Here is a 14,358-nt window from a genome sequence, read left to right on the forward strand (position 1 = left end):
AGACATCACCTAGGATAAGTGATTGTCCAAACGTCACCTGGGGTAGAAATAGCTAATATTGAAAAAAAAATAAAAAAGAAAAATGGGAAATAAACAGACAAAAACCGTCTTAGGACAAGTGGAAGCAGCAGATATCATACAGGAAAGATGTGGGAAGACAGTCAGAAGTCAGATTAGAAGGGTAAGAGAAAAATTGGGAATTTCAGAAGCACTTATGTTCAGTACAGAATGGGAAAAACTGAGTAAAGAACGAGGTGGAATTATCAAAGACAATGGGTGGGAAGAAATCATACACTGTATGATAGAGGTCTCAAAAACAGCTAAAGAGGAGAATTGGAAGTATGATCCAGACACTTCCAAATGGATTATGGGGAAGGGAAAAAGTTGTGACATAATCCCACCACCTTACCTAGATCCAAAAGCCCAATCATTTGTACCATCTGGAGGAGCAGAAGGAGGAAAACAATTTCCAGCCTTGTATCCCAATCTTGGTGGGGTAGGAGGATGGGTATGTTCACACTGTGGACAACAAAATCCAGATTGGAGAAATGATTGCCTAGTCTGTGGTACACCTAGACATGGCGCTGTACTTGCCCCTGTTAGGGTAGTACCAAGACCCTTTAGGGAACCTGGTGCTGACGGGGTAATGGGAACTAGATATCACCAGACCCGACAGTATTTTCCTTGGTCCCCTGCTGAAGGTATGTCCCTCCTGCATAATGCGCCTGATCCCACTCAATATCCCATCCGATTTGCACAATACATACAACAAATCATGCAGACTCATGCTGGGGACTGGGCGGACGGGAAAGAATTATGTAGAATGAAAATGTCCCCCGGACTTTTTCAGGAATTATTGACACACCTACAGCCCAATAGACCAGTGGCAGAAGGGGGTGCCTTACAGACAGAAGCATCAGGTACCCAGTTCACAGAGGCATTAATAATTTTCATGAGAGAAAAACAGAGGGAAAGGGGATCTACGGGTGTGATTATGCAGAAATTTGGGCAAAGTATTGAAGAATATAGTCAAGAATTAGAAAATAGCTTTAGGGATGAAGGATTGGATTTGACTGATGCTTCAGTAAGGAGACTTTTTACAAAACAATTAATAGAGGGGCTAGATCCGAAAATCAGAGAAAAATTTAAATCCTCTACTCCAGATTGGAGAACAATTGAACAACCAAATATTGTGAAACAACGATGTTTAGGAATAGTCATGGATATGAGAGAGAATCGTAAGCCTGTTAGAATAGCACAAGCTAATACAGGAGGAAGAGTGAGACACAACTTTCCTTGCCACTACTGTAAAAAGCCAGGTCATTTCCAAAGAGAGTGCAGGAAGAAGTTGGCAGATATAAAGTCAGGCAAATTTGTTCCCAGAAATAACCCTCCCCAAACGGACAACCAGCAGAAATCTACCATCATAGATGGTCCCATACCAGATTCAGATTGACTCGATGTGTTACAAACTTCCCTACCAGCTAGAAGACCTATGATACAGGTGAATGTGGGGGGGAGAGAGATTCCATTTTTGATAGATACAGGTGCAACTTCCTCAATTTTGAATCAAGATTTTCTTCCGAATCCGGAAGATATTTCAGAACAAACAACTTTTGCTGAGGGTTATGATGGGGTAATTCGAACACTGCCATATACTGTGCCCCTAGAGGTCTCATTAGGACCTAAATGTTTTGCATCCAGATTTTTGTATGCCAGAGGTGCCCCAACATGTTTGTTAGGAACTGATGTCCTAAAGAAATTAGAAGCTAACATCAATTTTAGGGAAGATGGCACAGTTATACTGACTATCCCTGATGATGCAGAAACATTAGAACAATATGTTAGAATTCAGGCTTTTGAGGATTATGCTGAAGAAAAAGAGTACACCACAGATCTAGACCTCTCAATGGTCCCAGAAACACTGTGGGCACAGGGTGACACCGATGTGGGACTATTGCATATCTCTCCTGTAAAACTATCTGTGCAACCAGGAACTGTTCTCCCACAGCTCAGACAATACCCTGTGAGTGCCCAGCAGGAACTAGCGATTACAAAACAGATAGAGGGATATAAAGAGAAAGGAGTTTTGGTAGAGATACAATCACCTGCTAACACTCCTCTGTATCCAGTCAAAAAGAGAACTCTTGATAAGAGTTCTATGCCCAAATATCGTATGGTACATGATTTAAGAGAAATAAACAAAGTTCTAGATCCAATCACCCCAGTTGTACCCAATCCTCATACGTTACTATCACAGATACCAGCCAGTTCTCAAGTATTTACTGTAATAGATCTTTCAAATGCATTTTTCTCGGTTCCTTTACACCAAGATAGTTGGCATTTGTTTGCATTTACATTTAAGGGCAAACAGTTGGCGTGGACACGCCTTCCACAGGGAATGATACACTCCCCTACTCTTTATTCAAATGCCCTACAAACAGTCCTTCAGAGGTTTGAACCCGAACCACAGGTAGTAATTTTGCAGTATGTGGATGACCTACTACTTTGCTGCCCAGATCTAGAAACTGCAGAAAGGTCCACTGTGAGTTTACTATGTTTTTTAGAAAAAGAAGGGTGTAAAGTGAATAGACAAAAGCTACAAGTTTGTCAGACCAAAGTGGTCTTTCTAGGTCATTGCATTTCTCAAGGTAAAAAGCATCTTACACCACAAAGAACTGAAGCAATAAGACAGATGAATGAGCCTAGAAATCATAAACAGCTACGAGCATTTTTAGGAATAGTGTCTCATTGTAGACAATGGATTATACATGCCAGTCAACTAATGCAACCACTGTATGACTGTGTAAAAAGTGAACCTTATTTGTTGACAAAAGAAGGTCAGATTTCGTTCCAACAATTAAAAGATGCCCTTGTTTCAGCTCCAGCGTTAGGGCTACCAGACTACACCAAACCGTTTCAGCTTATGGCTGCAGAAGTTGATTCCCATGCTACAGGAGTTCTTACCCAGAAGCATGCAGGGAAACAAAGACCAATTGCATATCTTTCAGCAAGGTTAGATCCCGTAGCTAGAGCAGCGCCAACCTGTGTACGTGTAGTTGTTGCTGTCTCACTATTGTTGGACAAAGCATCAGAAATTGTCCTAGAGTATCCACTCACAGTTCAAACTACACATGATGTTTATGGGATATTAAACCAGGTCCAACCAAAACACATTTCCATGGCCAGACATTTGCGGCTACAGTGTTCTTTGTTGCTCCCCTCTACTATCACATTTGCAAGGCTTCAGACTCTCAATATAGCTACACTGCTACCTCTCGAGTCTGAAGGGGGGAATAAGGACACTGATCCACACGCAAATTTTTTCCCTACAGACACACATGATTGTACAGAGCTCATTTTACAAGAAACGGTAGGCTTACCCAATGTATCCGAAACACCACTTCAAAATCCAGATTTAGAGCTGTTTATAGATGGTAGTAGGTTTGCAGATGACACAGGTAACTTCCATACAGGGTATGCAGTTGTGTCAGAATCTGAAACTCTCAAAGCAGAACCACTTCCACCGAAACAGTCTGCACAAGAAGCAGAACTAACAGCATTGATTGAAGCTCTTAAAATAGCTGAGAACCAGACAGCTAATATATACACTGATTCTAGGTATGCACATGGTATTGTGTTTGATTTTGGAGTAATCTGGAGAGCTAGAGGTTACATGACAGCGTCAGGACAACCTGTAAAACATGCTTCTCTGATCAAACAGATCTTAGAGGCTGCACAAGAAACAAAAGAAGTAGCAGTAATCAAGGTAGCTGCACATGTGAGACTCGACACTAGGGAATCTAGGGGAAATGATAGGGCTGATAAAGCAGCCAAAGCAGCAGCTGTCAAACCCTTACAACAGGTTCATACTGTAAACCCCACAGAAAATACTGAAGATAGACTGAGACAAGCACAGGAAGATGCAGGAGAAGAGGAGAGGGACAGGTGGAAAAAGGAAGGGGCAGAAGAACAAGCGGGAATTTGGAAGAAAGATGGACTAATATGTCTACCTAGAGCCTGGTATCCGATTGTAGTTGGTGGACTGCACCACCCTACTCATGTGTCTGCAAATGCAATGACACTACTGGCAAAGCAAGTCTGGTTGGCTCCAGGTTTTGGCAACTATGCAAGAGACTATTGTGCTGCATGCGCTATATGCCTGGCACATAATCCCGGACAGACAACAAAGACCCCTATGAAGCACCACGTCCGACCTCTCTACCCGTTTCAGCGATTACAAATAGACTTTATCCAGCTGCCAAAAAGTAATGGGTATGAGTATGTGTTGGTATGTGTGGACATGTTCTCGGGGTGGCCAGAGGCCTATCCAGTTCGGAAGGCTTCAGCTAAAAACACTGCTGTAAAGCTAGTTGCCGAACTGATACCCCGTTACGGTCTCCCTGAAGTGATCGAGTCAGATAGGGGTACTCATTTCACTGGAGAAATATTTCAAAATGTACTGAAAATGTTGGGTGTTGAAAGTCAGTTACACACTCCGTACCATCCTCAAAGTTCTGGTAAGGTGGAACGCATGAATGGAACTTTAAAATTAAAAATACAGAAAGCCATGGCTGAAACAGGAAAGCCTTGGACAGAATGCCTTCCACTGGCCCTTTACTCAATACGCAATACCCCAAGGGGTAAGACTAAACTGTCTCCATATGAAATTTTGTTTGGCAGGACTGCCAATTTAGGATGTTATTTTCCACAGCAACTTGTGTTAAATATTGAGTCATTGACTTCTTATGTGCAAAATCTTCAGAAACAATTAACTAAGGTGCATGCACAAGTTTTTGCTTCCCTTCCAGATCCTGACAACACAGAAGGAAGTCACAAGTTGGAACCAGGTGATCAAGTCTATGTAAAAAGACACACCAGAAAGGCTCTAGAACCAAGGTTTGACGGACCCTTCCAAGTCCTGTTGACAACACCTACATCAGTCAAGCTTGAAGGAAAGGCATCATGGATACATGCAAGCCATTGCAAGAAAAGCAGTATAAACTCATGATATTGATGTTAATAATGATAACCTCAACGGAGGCATGGGATAGACTGAATTCTCTAGCCCCTTTGAACAATAGATTCGTACAACATCATAGAAAATTAGTGCATGACTTGTTAAACAATACACAAACCCTGACAGATTGTTGGATCTGTACCCATTCGCCGGTATCAGCCACAAGTATACCTTTTCTAGCAGTTCCCGTATTAGCAGAAGAAATATTCGCTTGGCCTAATTGTTCAGACAACCTGGCCAACAACCAAATTGGTAATGCTAGGCTGTGGAATACTACAATTGCCATACCAATTGTGGGATGGGTAGAATTTCCTTGGTGGCAGGGTAATCTCTCAGGGAGTAACACACATCTACAATATTTAGCATTTAGGGGAGGAAAATGGGTACCTAGAAATAAGACTGGATTAACTAATTTAGGACAGGTCCCCACAGAAAATCTACAGCTTAGTTTCAGTACAACCGTCCCCCCCTCTGATGCTTTCAAACCTGTAGTATTGGAAAGATACATACATAATAGAAAATGGAAACATTCTAAATTGTTCCCCCAAGGTGATGCAAACAGTTGTACAAGTAAGCTGGGGAACCTGGTTTGTAATGAATCCAATGAGTATATCAAAGGAATGCCTGTATGTGGGAATCCCGCAGCCGGGTACTGTAGCCCCTTGGGACAAAAACCCTCTTGGTGTATGCTTCAGAATGTATCTAGATTTGTGGACTTGGCTCACAGATTGGTATTGCAGCACTCAGCTCTATGGGATCTGCCTGAAGGTACATTTTGGATATGCGGAGAAGGAGCATATAAATGGCTTCCCGTAGGTATAAAGGGTACTTGTACATTAGGACGCCTAACCCCGGCTACATTCATAATTTCAAATAAACAAGTGAATATGCAAGCCGTGCCCAAGCACACACTGTATAAAAGAGCTGCAGATAACTCACCACGTCCCTCGGGGAGGCCACATATAGTACAAATGGGAATTCCTAACAAAATTGCTAGTACCATTTTTATTTATCCTATGTTAACACAGATGTGGGATAAATTAGTTAGAGCCACGGATTATCTAGATGATCAGATCTGGGATATATTGGATATACTAAACACTAGTATAGCTGTACAGAATCAGCTTATAATAGTCACTAACCAACATACCCTGGTATTGGATTACCTAACTGCCTCACAAGGGGGTATGTGTCAAATCATCGGACCCACCTGCTGTCATTATATAGACCCGAATAGTACTATGAGTATGACATTTAAATTAAAGGACGTACAACGACTCAGAGATCAGTATGACAAAGACAATGACCAGAATAAGGATAGCTGGTGGTCAGATACCTTTTCTTTTTCTTAACCCAGCCAACTGGTTCAGAGGAATCGGTGGGTGGGTTGCTGGGATTATGCAGAGCATAATACATATAGTTATGATTATTGTAGTCATATACGTACTATTCCAGATTGTGCTCAAGAGTATCTCAGTATGCACAGATAAACTTTGTGTAATAGATGCAAGAGTATAAAGTTTTTTTCCTTCTTCTCTTATGTTATCCTTTGCTAATACTGATTATTGCGCTTATTTTGCTATCCCTTTGTAATATCTGTACTTATTGCAAAACAAAGAAAAGGTTGCGAGAGTTAAACGGAAGAATTAATACTAGATTTGATTCTCTTATTGAATACAAGCATGTACATGTGTAATACCAAATAAAGGCTTTGTCTTTGGCCCTGTGGTAATAAAATAAATAAAAGAAAATGTCAAAGGGGGGAATTGTGGAGATCAGACTGAACTAAAGGAATCCATCTTGTCTTCTTCCTGAGAAATCTCGCTTACAACAAGATACATTTCTGCTGACTTGACATTTCCTTTTATGGAAGTAATCATGTGTGCATTCCTTCTTTCAATAGCAGCCTTTCATTCACCTTCCAGATGATGTAACTTTCTACTGATAAAGACTGGTATAGATTGTTTATGTAAGAGATAGTGAAATATGAGCGCTTGTGCGCATGTCTGTAAAAGAATAATTCTTTTCTATATAAAGGGAGGGCAAAGCCCAGAGAGAGAGATGTGCTTCTGGGCTTCCCTTGTATATGATCACACAATACCTTGTTTGCGTGTCATTTACTCAGGATCCCTACCTCTAGTAAGCCAGGGACTGAGAAGGACTTAACACCCTGCTCCTATTTGCCGTATTTTACTGATCAGTATTATACGGCTTTCTACGGCCGTACAAAATCGCAGCATGCTGCGTTTGTCACCGTACTGCGCAAGAAATACGCCAATGAAAGTCTATGGAAGTGTGAAAAATACGGATTACACACGGACAAGCAGTGTGACTTGCGAGAAATACGCAGCGCTGTTAGAGAGAAAAGCCGGTAATTCAGTGCGGTTTCCAGTAAAATCACACTGACAGCTTACAGTAGAATAGGTAGAATAAATGTGTACACATAGAATAGGTATATATATATATATATGTCAGTGAGACACATATATGTATATATATTAATATTTATTCCAGCGCTAGACAGCTTGAAAGCCGGTAATTGAATTACCGGCTTTCAAGCTGTCTAGCGCTGGAATAAATATTAATATATATACATATATGTGTCTCACTGACATATATATATATATATACCTATTCTATGTGTACACATTTATTCTACCTATTCTACTGTAAGCTGTCAGTGTGATTTTACTGGAAACCGCACTGAATTACCGGCTTTTCTCTCTAACATATGTGTCTACTGACACATATATATATATATATATATAGACAGTATATATATATTTTCTTTTCTTTTTGGGACACATGGATCACTTCTATAGCGGTATGTTGGTTTTGCTAGCCTGCGAGAAAACCACGCAGTACGGATGCCATACGGATTACATACGGAGGATGCCATGCGCAAAAAACGCTGACACACCCTGCCTACGGAGGAGCTACGGACCACTTTTTTCGGGACTTTTCAGCGTATTACGGCCGTAATATACGGACCGTATTGTTTTACGCTGTGTGTGACACCGGCCTAACTGGTAGGAATCACCCGTTTTTGTGTCTCTGGATATAAAGATGGATTTTGGACTTATGTGCTTTTAATGAAAATGGAATAAAAGGTATTTTTTATGGATATCATCCACCCCACGCTGTATTGAAGAGGTATACATTATCTCATTAGAGGACTGTCCAGAGGTAGGAAAAATGGAAAATATAAGAATAAATGAGAAGAAGGTACGTACATCACCTTTTTAAGAAAATTCCCCCTGGGGGAGTAACATTTCTTTTGGTTTCAAATTGCTAACGGGCATCATGTAAACACACTTGCACAAAAATAGCACTGGTGTAGCAGCACAGAGTTTGTTAAACATGGTTAACAAGTGGTGGATGATGAGGAAACATTGATGAAGGCCTCATTAAAAAGTAGACCAATACACACTAGTGCATGGTTTGTGGACGAAGTAAAAATGAGCGGATGAGCCAGACCCAGGGCCCGCGGCCGAGCTCGTGTGCAGGAGTAAGCCCCACAAAGACCACCTGGACAGGTATAGCAGCCCAAGGACCCCAGCCAGCAGTCAGACCACCGCAGCCCCAAGTCACCAGGGCAGCAATCAGACCACCACAGCCCCAATGCGCCTGGGCAGCAGTCAGACAACTGCAGCCCCAAGACCCCCGGCCAGCAGTCAGAACACAAACAACCCCAAGAACCCTGGCCAGCACTCGGACCACAGCAGCCTCAAGACCCCTGGCCAGTGGTCAGACCTCAGCAGCCAGCGCCTGAGCCTTTGCTCATCGGAAGAGGGCACCAGAGAGGTCCACCAACATCGGCAGCAGAGAGACCATCGCCTGAGGTTCTGCAGGTGTCAGCCGGACTTGCAGAAGTGTTTATCGGGGAACGGGGAGGCCGTATGCGTGACTTCCATGACATAGTGGTGACAACTATCGAACACATCCAAAAATCGAAAGCTGGCACCTCTGGAACCAAGATTGCTCTTGTGACCAACCACATCAAGCCAGTGTCCCGACCACAGTCGACCCTGTACCAGTATCACGTTGACTTCAACCCCGCCATGGAGTCCAAGCGTTTGTGGTATACCCTCCTGTACCAGGATGAGTAAACCATCGGGAAGGCGTTTGATGGAACCATGTTGTTTTTACCAAAAAGACTGAATAAGGTCACCGAGGTGTTCATCCAAACTCGAAATGGAGAGAACGTGCGGATAACAATCACACTGACGAACGAGCTTCCACCAACCTCACCCACCTGCTTCCATTTCTACGCTACAGCCCCAAAATTTTGTACAGTCACACGTCTGGACCCAGAGAGCGCCATAGGCAATGTTGTGATGCGAAATTTTAACCAAACAATTTTGCCCCATCTACATAATGGGGAAAAAGTGAAAGGAAAAGTGTTGGAGGCAACTTGACAGCTGCCAGATGTGAAAGAGGGGGACTTAAAGAATGATGGCGCCAAAGAGTATATACCATACAGTTGCTAAGGTGGGGCCCCGACATGGCATACTCACCACACATGGGAATTTGAACACACACACAAAATGCGCCACACACTACCACATGCTTGAACACATATACCACCCTCAGCACACATTTCACAACACATACACCAACCTCGCCACATAAAAGTCGAAACACAAAAGTCACCGCTCAAAACTCGCCACGCGCAAAACTCGCCACATGTAAAACTCGCCACATGCAAAACTAGGCTTACGCAAAACTAGCCACACGTGCAAAACTCACCTCATGGAAAACTTGCCACACACAAAACTTGCACACGCGGAAAAATTGTCACATGCACAAAAGTTGCAACACATGCAAAAGTTGCCTTACACAAAACTTGCACATAATCAATACGCACCACACATAAAACTCGCCACGCGCAAAACTCGCCATGCGCAAAACTTGCTTCACACAACTTGCTACACTAACCGGTCACATGCAACTCGACACACAAAAAGTTGCTCCACGCACGTCGCCGCACAAAACTCATCTTACAAAAGTCGCTACATGCATGTCGCCACACGCAACTCAACACACATAACTTGACACATGAAACTCACCCTAAAACACACACAGATCTGGTATTATCCTTCAAAAATAAAAATCTGATTAGTAAGCAGACAAACTACAAGAGCAACAAATGTACTATATAGGAAATACGGCAGCTGTCAGTCACATGACCTGTTTATTATGTGTATGTGTGAGCTAATATATACTGCCAGCGGGGAGGGCTTCCTATTGGCTGGGGAATTATCAGGCTGCCCATTTTGCTTACAAATACTGAGGTAAAAATACTGACCAAATAACGTGTGAACGAGGTCTAATACAGGAGGAGATAACATACAGGTACATACTAGACAGAGGGGAGGTGACACACAGGCATATTCTATATACAGGAGCAGATGACACACAGGTATATACTATATACAGGAGGAGATGACTTACAGGTATATACTATATACAGGAGGAGATAACACACGTATATACTATATAGAGGAGGAGATGACATACAGGTATATACTATATAAAAGAGGAAATGACACATAGGTATATAGAGGAGGAGATGACACACAACAGGTATATACTATATACAGGAGATGACATACAGGTATATACTATATATATAGGAGGAGATGACATACAGGTATATACCATAAACAGAAGAGATGACATACAGGTATATACTATATACAGGGGGATATGACACATAGGTATATACTCATACTGGAGATGACATACAGGTATATACTATATATAGGAGGAGATGACATACAGATATACTGTATACTTTAAACAGAAGAGATGACATACAGGTATATACTGTTAGGACTGGCGGAACGCACCAAGTACAAGATGAAATGGAACTAGGTGCGTTCGAAGTCCGAGGTCCACCGTGTAGGTAAAAACCCTGCTGCTAGTAAGACAGACTATATGGCGGTACTACAAGTATACACGCACGGGTTAACTACACCCTGCGTGAAGGAAGCGATCCTGTTGCGTCACAGGACCGCGGTACCGCACATAGAGCGCAAGCAAGTAGTCAGCGAACTCAACCCCAACTAGGATTGAAGTCCGATTAGACACTTGCTGGCACAACACCGCAACTGGGTGTGTAAGGAAACTAAATAAGAATATAAAGGCACAAGAGTGCGTGCGGTGCCGCACAGACGGACGCCACTAACCACCCAGGCTTGGGTCAGGAAAGCGCAGAGCAAGCGCACGGCGCCGTACAGGCGGACACAGCAACTGGTAGCTGTAATGTGTGCTACGTGCTGTTGGATAAGTCGGGCGCTAGATAGCAAACATACACCTTCCGCGAACAGACATTCAATAGGGAGGGTTATTTAAAGAGCGACTTTCACTCACAACACACACACATATTTACAAGACAATACTAGCGCATGGCCGTGCGGTCATGCGCAGTTTATATAGCTGCAGCACAGGAAACAGCTACAGAAGTTTTGCCCTTTCAGGACCTGCCAAAAGGACCAATGGGATGTGCTGCAGTACCTGAGCATGTGACCCTCGATCTCCAACAGGAGATCTTGCCCTGGGCATGCTCAGTGTGTGCAAATAAGGACTTAGATCCAGAAACGTCCACTCGCCGCTGCCCAGCACTGGCTTCAATGGCAGAAGCAGGAAAAGCAGCAGTAACTCTTCGCACAGAGTCAGACTGAGCGAGACGCTGGGATCGACGTCCCTGCTGAGCAGACTCCACTGCGGCTGGAGGAGAATGGGAGACCGCAGCGGAGACGGATCGAGATTCCCCCTGTGCAGCAAAGGAAATTCGACTCCTAACATTACCCCCCTTCCTAGGGCCCCTCCCTCCTTGGGCCTCGCTACGTTCAAAGGCAGCAATGAGCTGCGTAGCCCGAATGTGCTCAACAGGCTCCCAGGACCTGTTCTCGGGGCCATAACTCTTCCAGTCTACCAAATAAAATTTTTTGCCACGTACCACCTTGAACCCCAAAATAGCGTTCACCTCATAATCGTCCGTAGACGAACCCAATGTCCCAGCAGATGACTCGGAGAACCGGGACATATACACAGGTTTCAAGAGGGACACATGAAAGGTGTCGGTGATACCCAGGCGTGGCGGAAGGGCCAAACGATAGACCACAGGATTAACCTGCTCGAGGACCTTGAATGGGCCCAAGTAGCGAGGAGCAAATTTAGTGGACTCAACTCGCAGCCTGATGTTACGGGCGGAGAGCCACACCAAGTCGCCAGGAGCAAAGGTCGGAGCGGGGCGCCAATGAGCATCGGCGGAGGACCTCATTCTCTCCTTAGAGGCCCGAATGGCATCCTGAGTGCGGTCCCAAATATCCCGTGCCTCCACAGCCCAGTCTGCCACCCTGGAGTCGGCGGAAGACACGGGCATAGGCACAGGTATCCGTGGATGCTGACCATAGTTGAGGAGGAATGGGGTTTGTCCAGTGGAGTCGGCTATGGCGTTGTTCAGTGCAAACTCTGCCCATGATAGCAAGGATGCCCAGTCATCCTGCCTGGCTGAAACAAAATGTCGCAGGTATGTGACCAAGGTCTGGTTGGCCCTCTCTACCAACCCATTCGTCTCGGGATGATATGCGGAAGAGAGATTTAACTCAATGCTGAGAAGACGACAAAGCTCTCTCCAGAACCGAGATACAAACTGGGGACCCCGGTCACTGACAATTTTGTCTGGCTTGCCGTGTAGGCGGAAGATGTGTCTTATGAACAACGCTGCCAAGGCCCGTGCAGAAGGTAACCGTGGGAGCGGCACCAAATGCACCATTTTCGAGAAATGATCGGTAATAACCCAAATGACGGTACAGCCGCGAGACTTGGGCAAGCTCACTACAAAGTCCATCCCGACCATCTCCCAGGGCCTGTCTGCCACCGGCAAGGGATAGAGTAACCCAGATGGCCGTTGTCGAGGAGACTTATTTTTGGCGCATGAGACACACGCCAGAACGTAATCTCTGACATCTCGGACCATATGTGGCCACCAGTACGTCCTCGCCAGTAGCTCAGATGTCCTCTTTGTCCCAAAGTGTCCACCCACCCTGGACGAATGAGCCCAAGAGCCCGGACGCAAATTAATGGGCACAAAAGTCTTGCCCGGAGTCACAGACTCTAGCGAAACCGGCGCTACGGTTCTCAGGCTCTCGGAAGGGACAATAAGCCGAGGCTCCTCTTCCTCCTCCTCAGTTGACATAAGGGAGCGAGAGAGAGCGTCAGCACGGATATTCTTCTCCCCGGCGAGAAAATGAAGGGAAAAGTGGAACCGGGAGAAGAACAGGGACCATCTGGCCTGGCGAGAATTTAGCCGCTGGGCTGTCTGCAAATAGACCAAATTTTTGTGGTCCGTGTAAACTTGGAAGGGAAACCGCGCACCTTCCAGAAGGTGTCTCCACTCCGAAAAGGCCAACTTCATTGCTAGCAACTCCCTGTCCCCGATGGAGTAGTTTCTCACCGCTGGCGTGAAGGTCTTAGAGAAGAAGCATGGATGCTTCCGACCTTGAGCATCCTTTTGATAGAGGACTGCTCCAGCACCAACGGACGAGGCATCCACCTCCATTAGGAATGGCTTATCCACATCGGGACGATGTAAGATGGGAGCGCTAGCAAAGTGGGACTTAATAGAAGTGAAGGCCTTGGAGACCTCTTCCGACCACAATTTGGGATTCGCTCCCTTCTTGGTGAGGGCTACCAAGGGAGCTACAAGAGTTGAGAAGTGGGGAATGAACTGGCGGTAATAGTTTATGAACCCCATAAAGCGCTGCACCGCTTTAAGAGAATGGGGCTCTTGCCAGTCCATCACAGCCTGTAGTTTGGCAGGATCCATAGCCAATCCCTGGGCGGAGATGATATAGCCCAGGAAAGGTAAAGACTCCAGCTCAAACATACACTTCTCCAACTTTGCATAAAGAGAGTTTGCCCGTAGGAGGTCGAAGACTCTGCCAACATCTCTCCGGTGGGAGTCAATATCTGGAGAAAAGATGAGAATATCATCCAGATAGACTACAACTGAGGTGGAAAGCATATCCCGGAAGATGTCGTTGACAAAGTCTTGGAAAACGGCTGGGGTATTACAGAGCCCGAAGGGCATTACCAGATACTCATAGTGCCCATCTCTGGTGTTAAACGCCGTTTTCCATTCGTCCCCCTCATGGATGCGAATCAGGTTGTAAGCACCCCGCAGATCTAGTTTAGTAAACACCCTTGCTCCCCGAAGCCTATCGAAAAGCTCAGATATCAAGGGCAAAGGATACTTGTTCTTAACGGTGATAGCGTTAAGACCCCTGTAGTCTATGCATGGACGTAGTTCCCCATTCTTCTTCTGCACG

The sequence above is a fragment of the Ranitomeya imitator genome, chromosome 1, assembly GCF_032444005.1.
Source record: "Ranitomeya imitator isolate aRanImi1 chromosome 1, aRanImi1.pri, whole genome shotgun sequence".
NCBI lineage: Eukaryota > Metazoa > Chordata > Amphibia > Anura > Dendrobatidae > Ranitomeya > Ranitomeya imitator.